Below are 26,542 nucleotides of genomic sequence, written 5' to 3'. Positions count from 1 at the left end.
TCCATCACAGGAGATTTGGTTAAACTCAATGTAAAAATCTTCAACTTCCATTCTCAGTCAAATTCTTGGATGGTGTACTGGGTCATTTGAGGCATTTTTACCAGAGAAAATCCCAGGAACATTTCAGCAGTCATAAAATGGATGGGGAAAAAGTATTTTTTGTTGCACAACAGAAAAGTGAAGTTTAAAATGTCAGCACAATTGTGAATGGAGGCTGAATTTTGTTTCAAATAAACATGAAAGGCAAAGAGAAGTCTAAGGATTCTTCAGCTCTAAAGAGTGAGATTCTCTGGGTAACACAGCCCCTGACAGTCTGAGTGTGGAGAAACCATACTGATCCTTACAGAGTCATAAACTGCCTTGAGTAATAAGAATCAAGCATTTGCCATTAATTCCAGAACTTGGTCAGTACAGGGCTAAGGGAAACCAGTTCCCTTTCCCAATTTCAGGCTCTTCAACCTTAATTTTTGGGGAAGTAGAATCAACTTTCAACATTTGTGATCAGGAACAACCCAATCTTTGCCTGACTTGGCATCAAAAAGTCACCCACTTGACAGAGCACAAACTACATGGAGTGCTCTGTCCTTGTTTGTCTCTATCAAAGGTAAGTGATTGCCTCAGACAGTACCGCTGCCTACCCTCTGCTACACCCACCTGTGATTTCCCTTAGTGGTTTAAGCTGACGTCTTTACAACACAAGGCTGTTGTAAGTTTAGAGTGCACAGTAGGGCATGGGAGGCTTTGAACAGAAGCTCCCCATCTGTTGTCTTCAGTCCCTAAGCATTAGTAAAGAGATGAGTGAGGGCTTATAGACCATTAAATGTATCAAAATATCAAACAGAAATTAGATGTTGGCCAGCATCAATATCAAAATGGTCAATGCACATAAAAATTGCCTCCACTTATTGTTGGAATTATAACAATTTCCTTGTGTGGGTTACCTTCCTGAAGGTCAGAATTTTCAAAGTTTGGTGACATGGATCATTGATTAGTACAAGCAGTAACCAAGGAATTAAGAATTATTACCTATAATGCATTTTGTGATAAATAAGTATTTCAAAATATAAAGATTACTTCAAGCGTTCATTTTTTAAGGTACTTTGAAAGGAATTGCATTGAATCTGTAAATTAGTTTGGGTAGTATAAACATTTTAAGAATACTAGGTCTTCTAATCATTGAACACAAGATGTCTTTCCATTTCCTTGTGTCTTCTTTAATTTCTTCATCAGTGTTTTGTAGTTTTTAGTGTACAAGTCTTTTATCTTCTTGGTTAAGTTTATTCCTAAGTATTTTATGTTTTTTGAAGCTTTTATAAATGGGATTTACTTAAAAATTCATTTTTAGGTAGTTCATTCTTAATATATAGAAATACAACTGATTTCTATATATTGATTTTGTATCCTGAAATTTACTAAATTGATTTATTAGTTCTAATTGTTCTTTTGTGAAGTCTCTAGGATTTTTTTACATGTAAGATCATGTCATCTGCAAACAGAAAATTTTACTTCTTCCTTTCCAGTTCTGGTGATGTTTATTTCTTTTTCTTGTCCTATTGTTCTGGCTAGGATTTCCAGTACATATTAAATAAAACTGATGAAAGTGGATATCTTCAACTTGTTACTGTTCTTGGAGGAAAAGCTTTCATATGTTCACCATTGAGTAGTATATTAGCTGTATGATTTTTATTCACATATATCAATTATATCTCAACAAATCTGTTAAAACATAAAAGAGACTCTGATAGGAGAATATTTGGAAATATTAATAAAAGTTTCAGGCCCAGGCTGCTAATGGTGATGGTAATGGTGTATACTTAGAGTTAAGCACATTTGAAATGCAACGCTATATCTTTGTGGGAGAAGGGGATGAGACAGTTTTTATTGCTCTGGGTCCTTGAGATTAGGTGGTGAGAACAAGATGAAAAGCGCCTTATGGGAGGATCCTTAGGTTATGTGGCAAAATGTGTACAAGGACTAAATTCCTCTTCCCAGTGAAAATCCTGGAAAACAGCAAAAGCAGGGCATGAATAAACTAACTCTGTTTATTCTGAAGGATCAAAGAGACTCACCTAGAATACATCATGGGTGAAGCTTCAGAAATTCATTACATTCAACCCATTCATTTTTCAGAGAAGAGATCTATGGCTTGGTGTAGAAGGGTTTGTCAGGCAAAATAACCTACCTATGATCAAGTACTCATAGCACAGGCAAGAAGCAAACTAAGAGTGAGCTTGTGTCTGGGTGACACCTTCATCATTTCCACCATCATACTCTTGGGAAAGTATATGTTTTTTCTGAAATACTTTGAAGGCTCATGTTAATTTTTTCTGTTTGACTTCAAATGACAAAAAAGATAAGTGATTTGAAATTATAAAAAAATACTCAACTGAATATATAGAACATTTTCTAGGAGTTAGAGCTGTACAAAGATGGAACAAGTCAGCACATCACAGATCAAAATTTAGTGAGCATGGTTTTGGGGAGGTGATGAGCCCTCTTAACTACAAGGATTCAAGAATGGCATGACCACTGTGGTAAGATCAGAGATGTTTCCCCAGCATTGCCTTGGTAGGTGGCTGGGAGAAACTTGAAAATCACAGGATCTTAGTGAGTCTGAGCAAGGCTTGGAAGAGTAGTCAACTCTTAATGGGACACCTGTCCCATTAAGTTAGCACAGAATAATTGAGAGGGAGGTGTTCCTGAAGACCTCAAATAGTCCAAGACCATTCTCAACCAAGGACGGTAGACTCTAAGAACTCAAAAAATATTTACTATTCCTATTGTTTTTTATCAGCTGGCCTTTCTTTGAGAATATTAGGTGATGAAGTGAAACCACTTCATGAATGCACTGTAACATAATGAAAATACATAGGCTTTTAGGATCAGTCAAAATTCATTTCAAGTTTTGCCTTAATCATGTAATAGCTCAATAGCTCAAGGAAAAGGGCTTAACTCTCTTGAGACTCTGCTTTTTCATCTGTGTGATGGAAATTAAGATTTGTCTCAGACGGGTGCTGCAAAGATTTACCAAGGTGGCATGTAGTACAACTAGTCTAGAGCCCCATCTCTGGGGTTAACACCCTTTGCCAGCCTCCATTGTTGGGCAGCTCCCGTTGCTTAAAATATCCTTTTTTTTTGTCCTTATTTTCAAATACTATCTGCTTACTTAATTTCTGCTTCCCCCAATGGATCCCAGACACACCATTTTTATTGTTCTCACTATGCAATAGAGCTGACATTTCTGCCTCAAGTTCCCATACAGATTCTTCATGTCAGTGGGGCCATAACAAATAATATTTGAGCATGCCCGAAAATTAACAGTGAAGCCATTTTACTTTGTATTTCTAGTGGTGACAGGTACTTAATAAATGCAAAGGAGTATTACATTCTATTACAGAGATGAATACTGGTTGGTGGTATAAATGAATATTGTCTATATTGCATTTCTCCAGTCTTAGAATAGCATTATAAAAGGATCAATCATTTTGTCATTATGGTCTTCTTTGGCTCCAATCCAGTTTATTGGATTCCTTTAGTTTCAAGTAACAATAAAATGAATTGCATCTTATATTGAAAGGGAAAATACCATGTTTGAGACAGAATTGAGATTTTATGGCTTAGATAAAAATGAACCTACTGAAAATACAGGTTTCTTATCCATGGGCCAGTGAATTATATGTGAATAAAGTCTATTCCTTTTCCTTATTGAGGACCGATATTATGTCATTGGGATTTGGTTTTTGAAGATGAAGATTAGTGTTTTGATTCAGATATTTCTTGTATTTTGGAAGGAAGCAATAAAAAAGATAATCTATTCTAATATCTTTGATTTATAGTAGAGAAACCAAGGTCCAAGTTCAGCCCTTAAAATGGCTTTTGTATATGCGTTATCAAGCCCTACAGTGTCTCCTTTAACTTGATCTAACAGTCACAATTATAGACTCATGAAGTTTTAAAACTAGTCTGGAACTTGGTGATTATCTGGTCATACTTATTTTACAGTTGAAAAAACTAAGAGATAAATGATTGTTCAAGGTCACACGGAGAATTACTGGCAGACTTTACAGCAATACTCAACCACTCTAGGAGTTCTCCAGATTATCCCATTTCCTCTCCCTTTTTTTTTAATTCAATCAATCAAACAAGCAAGAAACCACCTGGGTCTGAAGCTTCTCCACTGTACTAAGCACTACAAAGTAATATGGACAAATGAGGCAGAGAAATAAAATACTGTCCTTTCCATGGAAGAACTTAACAATCTTAGGAGGCAAGATATCTTAGGGAACAACCCAAGAAGAAACTGAGAGATGATAATATCCTATGTTCTTGCGTCCCTCCATCCCCCATTTAGACACCTGTCTCTGTGCCCTCAGAAGTCTCTGTTCTCATCGCAGCTTTAGCCTTTATCTCACAGAATTGCAGTTGTTCACTTAACTTTTCTGGTTTTCATCTTTGTTTTTATTTCTTTGCCACTTGGCAAGTCAGTGCCTCACAATTTTCTACTCACAAACTTCAGGATTTGAAGCTACTAAAAATATCAAGATGTCAGAAATTCAGAACACTTTAGCGTAAAGAAATAAAGAAACAGCTTACACAACTCAATACATTCTAACATGCTTCTCCCATCCTGGCCTCTCTCCTATCCTTTCCTTCTGTCTTAAATTTATAATGACATTTTAATTAAAAAGTTGATAAAAATTAAACATAGAAAATAAACCCAGGAACATTTAACATTTGTACATGGAGGCTGCATTTTTACTCAGATGGAACCCCCCAGCTTGAAAGATTCATTTGTCGGAGTCGTACACAAGAGTTGCTTGCAAGAGAATCTTATGAGTAAATGGTAAGTGAAGTGATCCTTTTCAGAGAATAAGAAGAGTTATAACTGGGGTAGAGAAGCACCTGCCCTCATCTCAAGAAGGGCCCTATGCATGGCCACAGAAGTGTGAGGCCATAGCCCATGATTTTGGCAGTGATCATGCCCTCCCTGGGGGTAGCAGGAGCCATTAGGTCAATCCCAGCATTAACTCGACCATATTTGGATAAAATATCAGTATTGATCTTAAGTTCTATTAGCGAGACCTGCCTGTATTACCAGTAGCCAAGGCAGCAGAAGCAGAAACAGCTGGAAAAAGCTACAAACTAGGGCCATCAGGGGCAGATGTAACTTGGCACTCAGGGCTACAGAACATGTGGAAAGGGGCAGAAACAGCACCTCCTGTAATTTTTATGCAAAGATTGAGGAGGGACTCAGAGCTAGCATGTCAGTTTGTTACCCTTGTGATTTTCATCCATGCTCTTGATTTTTTTTTTTTTTTGAGGTTATATGTCCAGGAGACTCAAGAGTTATGGAAGAAAATAACGGAGCAAGAAAAGACAGGGCAGAAGAAAGGGAGAATGGCCCGTTATTGGGAACATTCTGTCTATAGAAAGAACACTGTGATTGGTTAAAACAAAAGCAGCAACAATAAAATTACCAAACACCTCTGTGTTCTGGACAGTGTGCTGGACAGAAGGGACATAGAGACAGTGGGACAAAGTCATATAACTCTATTCATATCTTTATCTTAGCTCTTATATTATAATCATCTACTTGCCTGTCTTTCTAAAAAGACTGAGCTCCTCTAAGGCAAGGATACTGTCTTTTGCATCTTTGTGTCTCCAGTGTATACTGTATCCTTGCTGGCTATGGAACTTGCTGTGCAAACTGAGACACTTGTGAGAATGAAATGGGTGCTATAAATGATTACTCCTGGGTGATAGACACAAACCAGGACTTTCCCAGGCAAAAGGAAAAAGCACTGTACAGAATATGTATTTTCAAAGATAAATGCACCTTGGGCCAATTCTTTGAACTCAAGGCAAATCTTGGAACAGCCTCTGAGCTAAGCAGCAATTGACAACGGAGGGCATTTTGACTCTTTAGTTTTGTGTCAGTTGGGACATCTTACCATTGTGCATTATTGGGTTGTGACTGTGCAGAAACCCAATAAAAAAACAGGCATGTATGAGACTAGATGTTCCACAGTCATCCAAAGAATGACAAAACCGTTTCAAGAGGAACATGATAAGGTCTGCTGGCAAGGATCTTTATTGGCATCCTGGGAACTTCTGGGGTGAATGTGTGCGCTGAGCTCAAATCAGAATATCTGCAGGGGGAAAAAAAAAAAAACAAGAAAAAGAAGAAGAAGCCAGACCAGGAAAGTGAAAGGAAATGGATATTGCTGCTGGAGACAATGACTAATTTAAGCAGAGTAGGAGAAAACCTTTTTTTTTCTTCCTTTGTGCAAGTTCCTTTTACACGACTTCAGAACATTCTATGACAACCCAGCGTGCAACTTGGCACTGTCAGAAGAGTCCTGGGAAAGAAAAGAAATGCAGTAAGAAATGGAAACAGAATATTGTTGTTGAGAGCCTGGAGACCATTTCCAGAGTTTTTTACTCGGGGGAATAAGAAAATAGCAAAAACCTTAAAAAAAAAAAAGAGTAAACAGTAAATTTCTCCCTCATCTCCACCTCTTTTCACTGGAGGCAACAAGGAAAGGAATGAATTTTCATGTTTGTCTGGGATTCTTCCTATGTAGAAAACAAAAAAAGAACTCAGTCAGATAAAACAAAAACACTTTCCAAGACTCATCATGGAGGGGTGGCCTTAGTGTGAAATGATGATGCCCATCGATGGCAGAAAACCTCTTTTCTTTCTACCTCAGGTTTGGCCCAGTGCCCTTTGTCCAAGTCTCTTTTTTCTATCAAGAGAAATTAAGTCTGTAGCAGCTATATGTAATGGTCTTCCCATGCCTTCAGTATTTCTTTTTTCTTTTTCTTTCTTTCTTTTTTTTTTTTTTAACTTGAAGTTCCGGGATACATGTGCAGAATGTGGAGCTTTATTACATAGGTATACGTGTGCCATGGTGGTTTGCTGCACCTGTTGATCCATCCTCTAGGTTCCCTCACCTCAACCCCCACCCCCAACAGGCCCCGGTGTGTGTTGTTCCTCTCCCTGTGTCCATGTGTTCTCATCGTTCAACTCCCATTGATGAGCAAGAACATGTGGCATTTGGTTTTCTGTTCCTGTGTTAGTTTGCTGAGGATGATGGCTTCCAGTTTCATCCATGTCCCTGCAAAGGACATGATCTCATTCCTTTTTATGGCTGCATAGTATTCTGTGGTATATATGTACCATATTTTCCTTATCCAGCGTATCGTTAATGGGCATTTGGATGGTTCCCTGTCTTCGCTATTGTAAATAGTGCTGCAATAAACATGTGTGTATGTCTTTATAGTACAATGCTTCATATTCAGCGTTTCAAACAGCACATTTGAAGTAGACATGGGACAGTTTCCAAGAGACCACTCATTCATTGTAAATAAATAAAAAAAAAAGGTGTGGGGGGGTGCGGTTTGAGTGTCTTTTCTTTTCTGTAAAGGAATAGTAGCTCACTCTGATTCAGTGTTGGACACCCAACAGTATGCTCAAAGGGTTACAGTTTCTGCTCCCACAATGGTACTGTGGCTTGCATTGGCAGAGATTGAGGGTGATCACATCTTGTTCTCATGCCTTTTTTTCTTGGTTGCCTTCTCTCTGCTTGGTTAAACATGTGAGCTTGCAGCCCTTCAAAGACTAGTACACATCAGTCTCTTCCCTTCCTCCCATGCTTCTTGCTGGGACTATGGTATGTATATCTTTGGCTTGCTAGACAACTCTACTCTGTGTGTGTCTGTGTATGTGTGTGTCTCTGTGTGTGTTATGTGGATGTTTTGTGCATACAAGCATGTGGTGCATATATGCACATGTGCATCACATATATGCTATATGTGTTGTCTAGTGTGTGGATGTATATGTGTATGTGGTGTTTTACCTGTACTGGATGTGTTGTGTATGTAATGTGTGTCTGATGTACATATGATGCATTGTATACATGGTTAATGCATGTTTTGTGTATGCGTGTAATATGCATGTGTTGCATATGTTTGTGTGTTGTGTTGTGTGTGTTGCGTGTTCAATGTGTGTGTGATACATATGTTGTATATGTGTTTGTGTGTATTGTGTGTGTGTGCATCATCGGAAATGTTGAATTACTTTCTTATGTTCATCACTTTTGTTGGGCGTGCTCTAGCTTACCAATGTCTCTTTTCAGCTTTGGGCTGCTGGAACCACATTTCTTCAGGTATCTCTGAGTAGTGCACAGATGGCAAGACTCCAGACTCACCATTCCTCTGCAAACAACTGCTGGGTTTCTACAAGTTTATCAGCCATTTCTCATGCACAAACCTCTCCCTGGAGGCTTCATCTTCTCCCGGTTATCACTCACCAGTCTGTACTTTCTCATGGGGTTGTCAACTAATTCTCTCTGCATGCTCCTCACTTCCCAGTCATTCCTTAAACTGCAGTGATGCAGCCTTCCTCTGCCATCATGACTCCACTGAAGATGGCCTCCCTGTGATTAATGAAGAACTAACTGCCAAATTCACTGGACGCTTTTTAGTCCTTATATTATAAAAATCAAACAATTGTAAGCATTGTCAAACTCTTCCTCCTACTTGAAATTCCTCTTGCTGAATTCTGCAGCGGCATATGGCAGTTTCTCAAATAATGTTGTTTAATTCAACAATGTTTCATTATAATGTTTATGAAAAAAAATTTGATGCCCAGCTGGGGCCACTGTCTGTGTGGAGTTTGCAAGTCCTCCCCATGTCTGTGTCTGCTGTGTTTTCTTTGAGTACTCCAGTTTCCTCCCACATGTCAAAGCCATGCACATTAGGTTTGTTGGTGTGTCTCAATGGTCCTAGTCTGAATGAGCGTGGATGTGGGCATGAGTGTGTGCTGTGATGGGACAGCATCCTGGCCAGGGTTGGGTCCCACTTGGCTCCTGAGCTGCTGGTACAGGCTCCAGCCACCCAAGATCCTGCACTAGAATAAATGAGTAAATAATTATCTAACTTGTTTTTATTATTTTTTCTGAAACACATGCATATCTCACATTTATTTCAATGTTTAATATTAGAAGTGTTTGGAGTTTCCATTTAGAAGTATAATGATATGTTTCTGACCAGAATATGGAGTACAAACTTAAGTCTTGTTAATATCAATTAGCCTATGGTAAAATTGGTTTTGTCACACTCACACATTGTTTTGTTTAGAGTTGCCATTTCCAAAAGCCTATTGACAATGTTAAGTGAGACCTTTTTTCACTGTCATGCTCCCCCTGCTTCTCTAGCAGCTCCTCAATTTTCTCCATCTCATTCTCTTCTTCAGTCCATTTTTAAAATGTTAGTTCCAAGCATTCCATTGGGGTCTCCATATTTCAGTCTATACATTTTCCCTGACTGACCACATTTACACACTCAGTCTCATTTTCCTCCTCATGAATGACCCACAAGTGTCCAGGCTCAGCTAATACCCCTTCCAGGTGCAGACCTGAGTTCTGCCTGCCTGCGGGACAGCTCCCTCTGGGTATATCAGCAAGTACCCCCCAGGATCTGCTCAGAGCCCATGAGTCCCCCTTTGTCTGTCATTAGCATCATTAAGCCTGTGGTCACTCAGGCCAGAAACCCAAGACAGCTGCTTACCTTCTGGGAAGTGAGAATCCTATTTTCCTCAGAGGGTTGTTGTGGGACTAAAATGAGATAAGCAATACAAGTCAATTTAATACATTATCTAGCTTTTAGTAGGTATTCAGAATTTTTTTTTTTCTTTTTCTCTCTTAAAACATTATCATGGAAGTTCATTGTGTCAGAGATTAGTTACAGATGGGAGTTTTCAGACATCACTTCAGTAAACAATCAAACAAAATTACAATATTTAAGTAACAAATCAAGAACAAGGACTGTCTCCGTAGCACATGAATTCACAAAGTGATTCTACAACACCTCCATTATTGATGCTCAGAAATCTGTGGGATTGTAGGACAGGAATTGTATTTTCTACTTCGTAGAAAAGGAAACTGTGCTTCTGATGGATTCAGTGACTTCACCAAAGTCACCCAGCTGGCCAGTGGCAGAGCTGGGAGAGAAATAATCAGAAAGATCAGAATACAGTTTAAAGAGTGTATTCACATGAAAAGCTGGGAATGGCCACCTGGAAAACAGACATCAGAGAAGTGAGGTCAGTTCTTTGAAGTTAAAAGTTAAGATTTTGCCTATGAAGGAAGAAAACAAAAAAATTTGACAGGATTACAACATTTTCTATACAAGGCTGGTTTATGAGTTACAACAATTTAGTTACAGTTTTTCTCTTCTGTACAACTTGTTTTCATTTCCTTTCCAATTTAAAAGAATATATTTAACATTCCAGTAGACCAGACATCCCCAAGACCTGGGCTACAGACCAGTGGTCCTGGACCACTCAGCAGGAGGTAAGAGTGGGTGGGCAAGCATTACCCCCTGAACTCTGCCTCCTGTCAGATCAGCAGTAGCATTAGATTCTCACAGGAGCACGAACCCTATTGTGAACTGTGCGTGTGAGGGATCTATGATGCATACTTCTTGTGGAACAGTTTGATCTCGAAACCATTCCTCCCACTCTACCCCTACCCATGAAAAAATTATCTTCCATGAAGCTGGTCCCTGGTGTCAAAAAAGTTAGGACTACTAGATTAATGTGACAGCTGTGGTCTTTGTGTGAGAGAGGTAAGAGGGAAGTTACTCTATAACAAAAATCAACAATAAGAGGGTAGGGGTCTTCCCTTCCCTGGTGCCCTTTAGTCATTTACATTTTATAAAACAATATAGGTGAAGGAGGAGGCTAATCCACGGTAAAAGAAACAAAGTTTACAGCTGCCTACGTTACAGCTGCCTATGTTGCAGCTGCCTATCACCCGACTCAGGCCCTATGATCTTATTCCTTTAAGGCTCAAAATAATTTGAAGTTCCAACAGCTTAGAGTTGGAATTACTTATTTTCACCCCTCCCAAGTATGTGTTCCTTCTGTTTCCTGTGGCCTGCCAATAACAAGGTAGGTGGGTAGTGTCTCTCTACCAAGGTAGATATTGCGCAATTGGACAGATTGACAGGCGACCATCCATCTCTGAGTTCAGTGGAGGGGGCAGTGGCTGAATTAAGAGGGTCTAATCACTGTAAAAGTCCTTGGTGGGGTTAAAGCTTATGATGGTTTTTAAGACAGGGACATAGATTTTGGGAGAGAAGTGTCAGGGGCTTGCTAAGCCTGTGATGTGACACATAGAATGAGACAGATGAAGGAGTAGTTTCTGGAATATAAATCTTCCAGACACATGATGTAGATTGTTTTGCCTGTCTATGAGTTATCATTTTTGGAAGAGTGAATACAATGCAGTGCCAAGTGCCAAGGCAATTCGAAAAAAAACTAAGCTCACCATTTTATAGTCAGTGAAGTGGAATCATATATGTGATCTGATGTGGACCTTGCAACCACCCTTTGATATTTTAATTATTATTATTATTATTCCTCTTTTATAGGTCAGGAAGGTGCAAGTCTCAGAGTAGAGAATTTGTAAAAGGTCATGTTCCAAAGTCAACTACCAGAGAGACAATAGACAAAAATCTAAGGCTATAGACCTAAAATCTCTTTAACTTGTTTACCACGCTACATCTGGGTCTTAACCTTTGCTCTCTCATCTTGGGCAGACGCCTGAACTTAGGTCTCTCGCAAATGTAGATACTAATAACCACTCTACTTACCCCATGCCATTGTTTGTGAAATCCAGATTGATGATATACATGGAAGTGCTCTGTAGAATCCAATGTAATATTATAGACCTGGAGAGTATTGGTATCAATGAGTTCCCATTCCTGCTGCCTTTCTGCTCCATGACTTTCAGCTTTATCTCATGGAGGGAGATACCATTTTCTTTGCTGGCAATACAAGGCTGGTCAAATCAATGAGCCGAGCCTTCCTCAGCCATCAGGACAATGTGTGTTCCATTCCTGCCAGGAGGCTCTGGGCTGTTTGCAGTGCTGCCCTCATATCATGGATGTCAGAATGTCAGTGTGAGATGCCAGATATCACAGGGTAAGCTCCTCTTTCTGCAGAGGAGGGGACACAGGACTGCAGTGGTGAAGTGCAACATGCCCAAGGTCACACAGATGGTTAATGGAAAAGCCATTTCTAATAAACCATCTGTGATTTTCTTTTTGAGACCTTTAGCCTCTCTGTAGGCCCTTTCTATCCACATCACTGTATTCAAATGAAGAAAAAAATAGGCCTTCTTAGCCCCCATGTTCTACTTTCTGCCTTGTGGTCTAGTTCCAGGAAGTGGGTGATGGGGAGGGAACACAAATTAATCCTATCACTTTTTGGGAGAGTGAGCTGGCTAAAAGGTGATTTTGTTTTTTTGGTATCAGCACTTTAGCAAATGTAATCGGCTTCTGATTGTTTCTGTGAAAGAAGAAGACTAAAGGGAGGAAAAAGAAAAGTGGTGAACAACAAGGTGTTGATGCTTTAAAGGAATAGATGAAAGTGACAACAGCAATAATAACAATGTTAACTAACATTTGTTGAGCGCTCAGTGTGTGCCTAGATGTGTGCTTACAACATTTTAATTAATCCTTGTGAAAACACTATGAGGCAGTTATTATTGTTATATTTTTTTAAAAAAAGGCTGAGTCTATGTGAGGTTCAGTGACTTTGGATAGCATGACAAAATAGTAAAAGGATAGGTGGAATGTGAACCCTGACCATTCAGTGGCAGAGGTTTTATGCCAGGGCATTACGCTACATTGAAGGTAAGATAGTGAGAAGCATTCCTTTTGGGGTGACAGGATTTTCAGATGACCAAGATATCCATGATGTCTGGGTAGTCTACCCCTAACAGGTGGTACACCCCTCCAGGGTACTACTAACAAGTACTACAGATACTATCTGTTAGGGATAAAGGTAGCATTATAGAGGATGATTCAGAGGCCTGAGTCATGCGCTCATTCATTCAATTTTTTTTTTCATTCAACAGGCATTATCCTATTGGCTTAGAGATTTTAAGCAAGTGAAATAGTGCTCCCACCTATACTTGACATTTATTGTTCTTTGGCCTTTGCTGTGGCAGACAGAATTCTAAGATAACCTCATTGACTCTCACCCTTTTCTTATTCCCTCCCCTTAGAGTATGAGTAGAACCTGAAAATGTGATGAATGTGAGACTAGAAAGCAAACAGAGTTGATTCTGAGTATGCTTAAGATTCTTAGGCTGGGCGCGGTGGCTCATGCCTGTAATCCCAGCACTTTGGGAGGCTGAGGCAGGCGGATCACGAGGTCAGGAGATCGAGACCATTCTAACACGGTGAAACCCCCTCTCTACTATAAATACAAAAAATTAGCGGGGCGTGGTGGCAGGCACCTATAGTCCCAGCTACTTGGGAGGCTGAGGCAGGAGAATGGCGTGAACCTGGGAGGCCGAGCTTGCAGTGAGTGGAGATTGCGCCACTGCACTCCAGCCTGGGAGGCACAGCGAGACTCCAGCCTGGGAGAAACAGCGAGACTCCGTCTCAAAAAAAAAAAAAAAAAAAAAAAAAAAAGATTCTTGATTGTGAAAAGATGGGAAGAGAAAGGGTGATCACTGGGAATGGGGACATCAGATACATAATGTGTCTGGAGATACAGAAGAGAGAGGGAATTTCATGAAACAAAATCCCATAAAAATAGCAAATGAGGTGGTTACCATGGGATGGGAGTAAAAAAGAGATTACCCATGAACAGAAGTCTTACTGCCTTGTCTGTATTCTTTCTAATAAGTAGGAGTGAAGCGAGGGAGAATCTCATTTGCCTAAAGAGAATGGGACATTGTAAGCTTTGTCATAAAATCTGAGGGTTTAATGTTGATGCACATATTCATATACCTGCCACTCATTAGCCTCTACTATAACCTTAACTTGAGGGTATGTGACTAGTAGACATTCAAACTCCTCAAAGTATTATAGTTTCTGGGTTTTTTTTCTGGGCATCTTGTAAAATTGCACTTCTCTCTTCCCTTGCAGTTAGGCATGGCTGTAGGAGTTGCTTTGCCCACCCAGTTAAATGCCAGGCTATCTCAAACACCTTGGAATCAGTTCTCAGTCACTATGTTGTCTTCTCCTCTGCCACAACAATCTGCAGTGATTTTGAGTGGGCTGTTCTGCCAGCCTGGGCACTGAAGAGAGAAACAGTACAGTTTCCAGCTCATCCATAATGAGAATTTCATGAGAGTAAGAAACACACATTTCTTGTTTTAACGTATTGGGGTTTGGGAATTTTTTATTGTTACTGCAGCATAATCTAGATCATCCTGACAAAAGCAACACACAAGGAAAAAACACTTGGCTCCCCATTATTGAGATATTCCCCAAATGGATGAATGACACCATGCCGTGTGCCGAGGACCATTAGAACAACAACCAAAAATGGCAACACAACACCACCAGCAGCAGCAAACACAATTGTGTCTCCATGCGTAGCCCTCTGGGCTTCCATAGCAATGATAGTCACTGGGAGGGTTGGACTGGCTTTTCTAAGAATTCACTGCTCTCTAGAAGCAGGGACTCTCTGTCCACATTTCCCATATCATTTCTCCACAGCTTGTCCTTAGGGTGAAAGAACAAGGGCTTTTATAACACATTCCATTGGCTGGGTTTACGATGCTCTGCCTCACTCCCTCTTCCCTGAAGTAAAGCTGAATTATAAAATAGGGCCGGTCTTATCTTGGGCAGCCATGCAACAATGGTTTCTGGAGGTGAGTGTTGAAATATGTCTTGGGGCTTTGGGAAATGTTTTCAATTCAACATTCTGTGATCCTTGTTCAAAGATCCTTGATAGCATCCTTTAGGCGTCACTGAATACAATCAGCACACACACACACAAAAACAAAACAAAATCTTTGCATTCAGATGCCTTAAACTAACAAGTAAAGAAGCAAATATCTAGAAAATATTTTGTAGACTAAGTAAAAACATGACTATAAGTACATATATATAAAAATAATAATAATGTAGTCATGTACATTCATAGATAGTCATATACATTAGGGTTCAGAGTCTTTGAGAAGAATATTGCCTAGGCGTCAGAAGATCTGGGTTTTAGTCCAAGCTCATCATTAACCAGGAAACCTAAAACAAATGGCTTGGCTTTCTTTGCATTCCCTGTGTATACAATAAAAGCATTGAATATATAAATTAATGGTTCTCTGAGGGCTCTTAAAATTCTGATATTCTAGGATTTTATGTATTATTATGCCACAACCTCATCTAATCATAATAACAATAGCTAACATTTCAATTCCAACAACTATGGCGGATTGTTGGCAAAAATAGTGACAATTATTCCCTTCCCTTTGTCGTATGAGCTTGTAGTTCTATCAAGTGGTAGAGTCTAGGCTGGCCTTGTGGTTGCCTTTGACCAATAAAACAAGGCAGAAGTGGTGTTCTACCAGTTAGAAGCCTAGGTGTCAAGAGTCTTGCATGCTTCCTCTTTTTCTTTTGGAACACTGCTGCTACTTTATGGACAAGTTCAACGTAGGCTACTGAAAGATCTGAGACATGTGGCTCATTCAAACTCCATCACCCTAGCCAACAGTTATCCAAATTCCCAACAATGTAAATGAGACCACCCTAGAGAAACCAGCCCTCAGCCCATCCACACCAGCTGACCTCGGATTCATGAGCCAGCCCCACTGAGATCTACCAATACTGGTTCAGATCAGCAGAGCCATCCAGGTGACCTGTAGACTCACATGCAAAAAGACATTGTTGTTTTAAGCCACTAAATTTTAGGTTGTTTGTTACATAGATGTAGTAATAGACAATTTATATACTATGTCAAAAATTAACTCATTTGATCCTTACAACAAACCAATAAAGAGATATTATTATTATTATTATACTCATTCTACAGAGGAAGAAACAGAGGCAATTTACTTGCCCTACTAGTGAGCAGATGAGCTGAAATTTTAACTCAGATTGTCCTGCTCTAGAACCTCCATTTTTCCTATGATAAGCACAAACTAGTAAATAATTTCTGCTAATTATAAGAAATAGCTGCCACCCATATACATCTGTCTGCCAACCCACACCTCCACGTTAAAGTGAAATAAAACACATATAAAATTGCACAGTTTACATTCACATTACACATCTTCATCCACATTGTCTTTGAGTTATGGATGCCAATAATAATTTCACTTATTATCTCTAAAGACAGTCTTTACAAATCTCCCTTACTTTCATTTATTTCAAAAAAGTTCTTGAGCAGCAGAAATAAACTCTTTCTCACCCAGAGAAGTTTTTTTCTAGAGATCTGGAATCTGAGGTCACCCTTTCAATGGAACACTCCTTCACTTACCCTCACCTCATTAAAGGTTGCTCTTCTTAAAGATGTTTCATAGACATTTCCACCAACTGCTGCTAAGAGCAGAGACAAAGGAAAAACTATTTCAGTGGGTGTTTCTGACCACAGCCCAAAGTGATCCCTTGTGTGTGTTGCATTACATAAGAGATTACCACTGTAACAAACATGTATTATCTCATCGTTTCCATGGGGCTGAAATCCAGGTACACCTTATCTGGGGTCACTGGATCTCCTCCAATCAAAGGGTCAGCCAGGGTTGCAATCATCTCAAGACTCGAATACGGAAGAATATGCTTCCAAGTTCATGTATCTACTCACTGGCAGAGTTCAGTCCATGTGGATAGTCTGACTGAGGGCTTTAGTTCTTTGCTGGCTGTTTCTGACCAGGTGGTCATCTCAGTAGGGCAGCTGACAGCATGAAAACTGGCTTCATCAGTGGGATTAAATGAGAGGAAAGAAAGAGAGAGTGAGTGTTTCTAGTTTTTTCTAACCCAAACTTGCAAATTTATTTCTATTACTTTTGCTGTATTCTATTCTATTCTATTTTTGTTAATATATACATTCATGTGGTGTAAGTGCAATTTGGTACATTGATATATTTCGTTGTGGTGAAGTCAAGGCTTGCACTGGGGCAATGCACATTGAACTCACCAAGTGATCTCCCATCATTACCCCCCTCTCACCCCAGCACCCCTCTGGGTTTTTATTGTCCGTCATTCTACTCTTTGTTTCCATGTTTACACATTCTTTAGCTCCCACTTATAAGCAAGAATATTTGGTATTTTACTTTCTGTGTCAGAGTTGTTTCACTTAAGATAATAGCCTTCAGTTCCATGCATGTCACTGTAAAAGACATTCTTTTTTATGAATGAATAGTATTTCACTATGTATATATACCTCATTTAATCTAATCTTTCATTGATGGATACTTAGGTTGATTCTGTATCTTTGTTGTTGTGAATTGTGCTGTGATAAATATACCAGTGCAGGTATCTTTTTGATATGATTTTTTTCTCTTTGGATGGATACTCAGTAGGAGAATTGCTAGATTCTATGGTAGTTCTATTTTTAGTTGTTTGAGAAATAGCCATGAGGTTTTCCACAGAGGTTGTACTAATTTGCATTCCCACCAACAGTGTATAAGTGCTCCTTTTTCTCCAAATTTTTGCCAAATCTGTTATTATTTTTTTCTTTTTAGCAATAGCCATTCTGATTTGTGTAAATAGGTATCTCATTGTGATTTTAATTTGCATTTCTCAGATAATTAGTGATGTTGAACATCTTTTCGTATGCTTGTTGGCTATTTGTATTCTTTTAAAAAGTGTCTATTAATGTCTTTAGCCCACTTTTTAATGAGATTACTTGGGTTTTTTTGTTGAGTTGTTTGAGTTTCTTGTAAATTCTGGATATTAGACCTAGATTAGTCCATTCTCACGTTGCTATAAATACCTGAGACTGGGTAATTTATAAAGCAAAGAGGTTTAATTGGCTCACAGTTCGGCAGCCTGTAAAGGAAGCATGATGCTGGCATCTGCTTGGCTTCTGGGGTGACCTCAAGAAACTTTCCATCATGGTGGAAGGTGAAGTGAGAGCAGGCACTTCACATGGCTGGATCAGGAGGAAGAGAGAGAGGGGGGTGGTGTTAACACATTTTAAAAATGAAAAGATCTCATGATAACTCACTCGCTATCGTGAGAACAGTACAAAAAGGATGGTATTAAACCATTCGTGAGAAACCATCCCCATAAACAAATCACCTTCCATCAGGCCCCACCTCCAACATTTGGGAATACACCGTGACATGGGATTACACTGTTGCATGGGATCTGAGCGAGACACAGGTTCAAACCATATCAAGACCCTTGTTGTATGTATAGATTGAAAATATTTTCTCCCATCCTGCAGGTTGACTGTTCACTCTATTGATTATTTCTTTTTCTGTGACTAGGGTTAGCATATGCTCAAAGGACGGGAAATGCAAAAGGATGCAAATACCAGGAGGTGTAGATCATTGAGGGCCATCTTAGAAGTCTGTCTATTATACCTTGCAAGCCAGATATGTCTTTGAAGCTTTGTGTTTTATCTTTAAAATGTATGAATATTTACATTATACACAAAATCATTATGTCTACATTTATTTCAACAGAAGGATAGTATCTGAATTATTTATTATCAGGAGATGATGCATATTGTCTATTCTGTAACTTTCAGTATGCCAGGTTGCAGGCATAAGCTCTGTTTGGAGAAGCATTGCCTGGGTCATTTTCTTGTCTTTTCAATTCAAATCAATCTTGTCTTTTATATAAAGGAGAAATATAAGACCCAGAGGGGACAGTGAAGGTCACTACTCTCTAAAGCAATGACAAAGTTGAAACTATATCCTGGGACTCTGGGTTTGGGGCCAGAATAGTTTTTTCAAGACCTTGCTTTAGTTGTGTCTCAAGCACACCTACTAGCACTTAGCACATACTTAATTTGACTTTTCCTAACAGTACATGGCACGTGTGGCTTGTTCTGCCTGTGATGCTGTAAGGTGTTAAACTCAAGAACCAAGCCGCATTGTTCCTGGCACATTGATAGTCACATAAGACATATTCAGAGTCCATTCCATTTATTCTTTTTTTCTTAATGTGGAAAGTCTCGATAATCAGGATACTGTTATCTATCAGAAAACATTTTTTAATTAAAATCTCTTAGGGTAATCGCTCACACTCCCCTCATGGCTTTTCCCAGGCCCTCATCTTGCTCTCCTGATTTATGATAACAAGCTCCAAACAAGTCTTCTGACTCCAAGTTCTTCTTCATTTCTATACATTCTCCTCCCTTTAGCTTCTATAGGGTTTTGAAAGCAGATATTATTTTCCTGCTAAAGACACACCAGTCCTCACATTTTCTTCAAATATATATCCAATTCCTTAGGTAGACCAAGTAGGGTCTTCGTGTCAGGACCCTGGCTTAACCTGCAATTTCATCTCATCACTCTCTTTGTCATGGGTCCTACTCTTCATTCCAACAACACTCCTTAGATATTCCCTAAAAGGCAGAGTTGTTTGTGCCTCCATGCCAGTATCTATGTTGTGTCCTCAGCTTTGAATCACCTTTCCTTGAGCCTCTTCTCTCTCTTACTCATTCTTCAAGATTTATTTTAAGCATCTCTAGCATTGGAAGCCTCCCTCCTCTCCCAGTCTGCACTTCCTACGAAAGCTCTAAGACATTCACTTCAGCTATTATCATTCCTCCTCTTTACATTTTCAATATCACACCCAGGCACCAATAACTACAAGAGTCACAACAAAAACCACACAGCAATGAGCTTTTTTTTCACATCATTTACTAAGCTCTTCTGACACATCAAACACTGTGCTATGTATAGTGCATGTTATCCTCTTTCTCTTACAGTAACTTTAAGAGATCAGTGTGTATGAGCTTTATGAGTAAAGTTATCTCAGAGAAGTTAAGATACACATGGTGAAAAATAGATCTCGGATGCCAGTCTAGGTCTGTCTCATGTTCTCTTACTATACTTCTCAGATTTATATTATTGAGGCAAATTATCAGGTAAAACTGAATCAGCATGACCTTTAGGGCATTGTCTCTGCAGTACTCTTGTGAATACCCTTGTGATTGATCAAATTTGTGCAACATTTGCTAAAAAACAGCAACCGTTGCTTTTCCTAATTGAATTTGAGAATTAATTTGAAATGACTCCAGGAGGGTGGCTACTAGCAGCGTGGCATATGTATTACACAGAACTGTTCTCCTGCTTGACTCCATAAAGTTCTTTTCATTACTTTTGAAACCCTCAATGATCTAGTCCCTGCATCTGGATTTTGGGTGTCAGATGTTCACAACAGTGGTTTTTAACCATTAGCATGAACGTGTAGTGCTTGATAAAATACAGATTACTGAACCCCACCCCCAGAGCTTCTAATTCAGTGTTCCGAGGTGGGCCCTGAGAATTTGCGTGTCTAGCATGTTCCCAGGTGATGTGGATGCTGCTGCTTTAGGGACCATGGATCATCTATTGAAAACGATGAGTTTAAAAAAATTGTCTGGGAATGCTAGGGGAAGGGAGCCAATGGTCACACTACGCAGAATGCTTAGGCTGGTTACTGTTCTGCCCACTTAGAGAAGGTAGCAACCACTCTGCATTCTCTCATGACAGCCGGCCTGCTTTCCTAACTGAGAGTGAGTTTTTATGGTCATTTTCAGATAATTCGATTCACTGTGTCACATTATTATTAAATAAATCTGGATATATTTCTTCTTAAATGAGATAATAAGTATCTTTATTGTTTAACCCAAGTTTACTTAGGACATCCATTATTTGCAGTCTAATGCATCTCAAGTGATATGGCCCCTTTATATGAGCTTCTAAAAAGCACCATCTCACCCTCCAAGCCCCACTCCCTAGAGGTGTGATGATACCTTTCTTTTTTCCTTCTATAAACTGAAAGAGGGTCTCCTTCTATCTAAGAGTTTTAGTTCAATTTCTTCCAGTCTTGATGTTCTTGTTGCATCATTAATCATTTTAACACCTGTTCCATCAGCCTCCCCCTCTTTATCTTGCTCTCTTTGGCGTATAAACATGCTCAAGTTTTCTACCCTTAACATAAAATGCTGAGGATGCTATTCTTTACCAATTCAACTGCAAGACTAAAGACACATTTTGGCAAAGAGATTCTTTACAACTCAGGTATTGTTGACGTTTCTGAAAAGAGGTGTAGTTATTGTGAAGAGCCCTAGTGAAGCTCTGCAATGGGATTTCAGACACAGCAATATTGACCTCTGTCTCCTGGAAAGAAACAGAAGAAGTGTCAGAGTCGCTAATGTTGGGGAAAGAGAAAGAAACATGCTATTGTTTACATGAGCTGAAGTTTGTAGCTGTACACAGACCACACTTAAAGATATTGCCAGAGACTTCAAAAAGAGGAAGAGAGAGGTCTATGCATGTTCAATTTCCCACTGTAGAATTTATTCAAGAAAGTCTCACTTATTTAAATCAGAAATGTTTTTGTTTTAAAAGCAAATATATGAACAGGTAAACACGCTTCTTTAGAGTTTGATTGAAGCCAGGCATTGCTTGTGCATTTTACAAGCATGGAATGATAAGGTACTTCTTGAAGGAAATGCGATGGAATGTGAATTAAAATTCAGTTGCCTTGATCCAATGAGTCATGTCAATCGTAATTCCCATCTCTCTCCCCCTTTCAGAAAGATTTGACAGTGTAGTGTCTCCAGTTTTGATATCCAGTTTCAAATTTGCTGCAATACATTCTCAATCCACAAAGGCAGCACTGACAGCCTTGGGATAATTCAGAAATTACTTCTTAATTGTGAAATTCAGTAGACTTACATCAGTTCCTCATTTCACCTAATTTATCTATTTCATTTGACACTATTGACTCATCTCTTCTAGAGAAAACGTTATTTCCCCTTTTCTGTTCCTCTTCTCCTTTGGCCTTGAAACTTGTTCTCCTTCTGTCTGTTTCCAGTCTTTTCAGGCTGTTTCTTACCATTTCCTATTTATTAAATGTTTGTATTTCACTTGACCTTGTCCCTGGTCTTTTATTACTCTTTCTGAACTTCTGGGCAATCTTGCCTACTCTGTGGCTTTCACTCCACCAATAAGCTACCTCCCAGTCCTGGATACTCTCTAGGGCAATAATTTGCCCAATGAGGCATTTTGAAAATTTGGGGAGATGGTTTTGTATTATTATGATGAATGACCGAAGGGGCCTACTGGTGTTTGGAGGGCAGGGCTTAGGTAGGCTAGACATCCTGTAATACATTGCATAGTCCCTCCCACGAAATAGATAATTATCCCGTGCCCCACATGATTTTGAATGGCCAACCTGACACTCATGTAAGTAAAAAACCTGATTATAATTGCATGGGCCTAGAACATATGTCTAGTTTTTATAAAATGCTAAAGTATTTTTTTTGCTTATTTTTATTACATGCTTGAATTCCAGAAATGCAATGTATGTACAAATCAATAAGCAATTGTTTTAGTTTTTCAGAACTTTACTAGGGGTAGTTGATCCAAATGGCAATATTGGATGTGGTGGTTTCTGGACACCCACCTGTGACACTGTGGTGACTGGTCTCTTGTCTGGCCTGAAGTGGATCTGGACCCCACACAGTTCCCATGTACAGCTGATACTAGGCTGAAATGGATCAGGAGGCTGAGGAACTAAGCCAGTGTCAGGTGGTGCACCAGGCTGCCCGAGTAAGAGGCCCTACACATGCAGATGGGAAGGCTGTACATGGCCTTTCTTCCCTTCTGATGAGCTTGGGCGAAATATGTGGATATATAATGGATATAGATCACATAGATGTGATCAGTGGGGCTGACAGTTCATGAGATCTGATCACCTCAGGCAACACTAAAGGATTCATCAGCAGATGCCAAAATCTACAGATCCATAGGCTGATGATGAAGAGATGGATGGTCTCCCTTCTCCTCATCTTTAGGTCAGTCTCTTCTCATTTTGGCTTCTCTACCCAGCTCATTATCTGTCTCTGACCAGCTTGTCTCTTTGGTAGGTGGAGGCTTAGATGAACACAGGATGATTATGGAGCAATACTTAAAGCCCAAATGAAGCTCTGGACCCAGAGACTTCTCAAAACCTGTCTTCAATGCTCTAACTCTTCTGCGGCCACCTGCTTCTACTGGAGTTTAGCCGGTTGGGAAGGTAGGGCACGGTAGAGATTGGGAGCTTCATTAAAAAGCTCTTTATCTCATGTGCCTCTCAAGCTTAAAACCCTGTAGTGACTCCTTTACCTGCTACATAAAATTCAAGTTATTTATCTTGGTCTTCCACAGTTTCCAGAGCCAGACAGCACTCAAATCCTTAATGAGCATGTGACCCTGGGAAAAGTCTTTGATCACTGTGCCTTGTGTTCTCTTCCAGAAAACGAGAAAACCAATATTGGACTGTACTGGACAGGACATATGTACTCTATCAGATTCTCCCTGGCCACATGCATAGAGTCTCTGTCTCTTCCCACCACTTTAAAGACATTGATAAAATGCCATACCACAGGGCATGAGATCTGGCATCCCAAGTTGCCACCAGCAAACCTAGAAGTATGAGTGAGTTAATACTTATGGGGTAAAATTTGACTAATGGAAAATGGGAGACAGCTAACTGCCAGGCGGATAAATTCCCCCTTCTTCCCTCCCTTCCATGAATGGCTACAAAGTGCCATTTCTCCCAAATAGCACAGTCTATGGGGAGATTTCCCAAGTAGCAGGTGCACACAACTGCTATTCCTCCTCAAGGCTTGTCATGAAGCAGTGCCCAGCCTGGTAATACATCATCTTGTATTACTTCCCATTATTTCCTCTCTTGCTTCTTCCCTTGCTTCTCACTCCTAATGCCTTGAGTTTTTACCTCCCCAAATAAAACATCAGTATTTAGTTTTGGGGCTCTGTTTTCTAGGTGACTTTGAGGGTGGAGGGAAAGGAGAACCTTAGACTAGGGCAGAAAAGGATAAATTCCACTCTAACTTCTCCTCCTCCTCCCACCTTTCCCAGCTATCTGGACTACCAAGTACCAGATATTAAGGGGTTTATCCTGTCCTGCTGTCTCCTGAGGTTGAGGGGATAATGACTATCCTGGCAACTCTGCCAGATAGTTTAGACCTCATTTCCAGGCTCAGCAGGCTGTTTTACCCCAGAAAGCTAATAGAGAGAAAGGAACTTGGCTATGCTTTCAAGTGCAGGGCTGGCATCCCAATCAGGATCAGTCTGCTTCAGAGTTTGTCTCTCTCCTAAGAGATGATGCAAGCAGTAGGTGTTTCCTGAACCCATACTGGTGCCAAGCATGGCCACATGATGGCTACAGAAAGATGAATCAGATCTGGTTTCAAGGTACCATCTTGATCTTGGGGCAGACAGGGCCACCTAGGTGCAGTGGCCATGGAGTAGAGGAGCCCCTAAAGGAAAGAGCCAGAAAGGCCTTCTGGAGGAAGTGACCCTGGAGCCCAGTAAGAGAGTGTATCATCTAGTAATCCCTCAAATGTTGAGATAAACTGAGAGGTAAATGAAGAGGAAAGAGGATTCCAGACAGAGAGCATTGGACCTGGCAACTGTTCAGGAGAGAGTCAGCCTGCAAGTGTCCATTCATTCATTCAGCAGATGTCTTTTGAGCTCACAATACAAGAGCACCAAGGCTATGGGGTCTCATGGTGAAGAACATCAAAACAACTAAAAAATGTGTCAAGGAATAAAGACTTCTCAGTGAAGCACCTGCATCAGACCTGAAGGACTCATGGGGGTTGGCCGCACCACCCATTTCTTGAACATATGCCCTTGGTCATGCTCTGTGCTGGACACAAGAATTCAGAGGAGCGTGAAGGTACCCTGCCTCTATTGTGGAGCAGAAAAATCATGGACAATAATTGTAAATATGTTCAGTGCTGCCAAGGAAAAGAGCCAGACCTCAGCAGGATCAAGCTTATTCAGCTCTCTGGAGAAGCTCCACAGCCTTGGCCATGCCTGCCCCTGCCCTCCCACCCCTACCCTGACTTTATCTTGCTTGGCCACCTTGGTCTGTGTCACTAGTAGCCCCGGCATAATTGGGGTAGACATCAGATGCCCTCCACCCAATCTCCAAGTGAGAGGGGTGGATATGATTGAAGGAACAGGGGCAGAAGGGGCTAATTTGTGACCTGTTCACTGGCTCTAGAGATTGAGGTCTTGGGCATCCAAACTCACTTTCATTTCCACCTGGGCACCAGGACCCTTCCACAGGGCAGGCTATCTCAGGTTCCATAGGCCAGGGCTGATCTCTGTCCCCAGCCCACCTGTCTCACACACAGCACTGTGGGTAGGGTCAGCAGACCAGATTGCTTATTATTGGAATGTAAGATGAGAGATCTGGTTGGTGACCTATCATTTTCACTGAGAGATGGACATGGAGAGTACCAGAGTGAGCAAGGGTGTAAGGTGTGCACTATGAAGGTGGGCAAAACAGGCTCCTACCCTTGTGGAGGTCACAATAGAGTGGAGGAGGGGTGTTACTAGAAATGTACGAAGTGCTGGAGGACAACCAGTGGAGATTGCTGCAATGGGGCCAGGGACTTAGGAAGGCATTTCTTGGAAATTGTGGTTTGAGGTCAGAGTTAAGGAAAACTAAGCAGACAAAGAAGGTGAGATAGTGATTCAAGGAGAAATAAATCTGTCCTTTATCCAGAGATTACCCTGCGTGAGGCAGTGGCTAAGCCTTTCCCAATATCACCGAAAGTCCCAAAAGTCTTGCCTGTGCCGTTTCCCGGCTGTGCGACTTTGGGCAATTTACTTGTCACTCTGTGGCTTCTGATAGCAAAGGGGATGGAGAGATAGAGAAGTTGAAGAGAGATAAGGTTTAAAGCATTTCCTTTGGCTGCTATCTGGAGACGGATTAGAGCAGGGGTTTAAGAGAGAGGAAGGGACTTCAGTGTTTTTGGTGAGAGTCAAGGTGGCTTGGGCCTGGGTGTGATAGTGAAGGTAGGGAGAAGTAGAATGTGATAATTAATTAGATTTGCTTGGTGAGGGAGTGGTCAAGAATGAGTCCAGTTTTCTGACTAGTGTTATTATAAGTAACACATAAAAAGAATGGATGAACTTCATTAATTTATTTTCTATTTATTGTGATATCTAACATACTTGCAAAACATATTTTGTACATATTCAATTTAAAGAATAATAATACTACTTATTTACCCCTTAGGTCACTTGAGGAAAAAAATTTACCCATATATTTAAAGCCTTTGAGTCCCCCATTCTTCTCCCTGGGGGTAACTGCAATCCTGAATTTTTGTTAATCTTGCCTTTCCTATTTATTGCTTTTACTCATATATGTATCTATTTCTAAATGATATAGTGATTTGCTTTGCATGATTTTGAATTTTACATTTACTCAATTTGAGGTTCATTGAACTTTTTTCAATCCAAAGGTTTATAGTCTTAAAAAAATGTGGAAAAAAGTAATAACAATGTTAAGTAATTTGAGTCACCAATTTAACATAACTGCATCAGTTTACATTCAAAGGGATTCTGCCTATTTACACCAATGTGTCTCATTCTCTTATTTCAAAATGAAAAACATTTTTTAAAAAATCCATTAAGCTGAAAATCAAATGCTGTTAACTTTTTTAAAATCTAAACTGTTACATGCTTGCTTCCCTGCACATTGCTAGCCTTAGACAATAGAGGAGGGATGATACATAATTAAAATTAATAAATATTAGAAACCCCTAAATAGC

At 40.0% G+C, this 26,542-nt stretch overlaps 1 long non-coding RNA gene across 1 annotated transcript in view; it reads left to right on the top strand.

The window, feature by feature from the left end:
• The first annotated feature begins 6,173 nt into the window (after nucleotides 1–6,173).
• Nucleotides 6,174–26,542, top strand: part of LOC100599571 — a 29,961-nt gene continuing 9,592 nt past the window's right edge. Inside the window, exons 1-2 of the long non-coding RNA XR_180442.2 lie at nucleotides 6,174–6,380; nucleotides 23,206–23,387. This is a non-coding gene — a long non-coding RNA (uncharacterized LOC100599571). The remainder of the gene's footprint in view (nucleotides 6,381–23,205; nucleotides 23,388–26,542) is intronic.

Source organism: Nomascus leucogenys, chromosome 20 (assembly GCF_006542625.1).
Source record: "Nomascus leucogenys isolate Asia chromosome 20, Asia_NLE_v1, whole genome shotgun sequence".
Lineage (NCBI taxonomy): Eukaryota > Metazoa > Chordata > Mammalia > Primates > Hylobatidae > Nomascus > Nomascus leucogenys.
The sequence above is the reverse complement of the archived record's forward strand: the minus strand, read 5'-3'. Positions and strand labels throughout refer to the sequence as shown.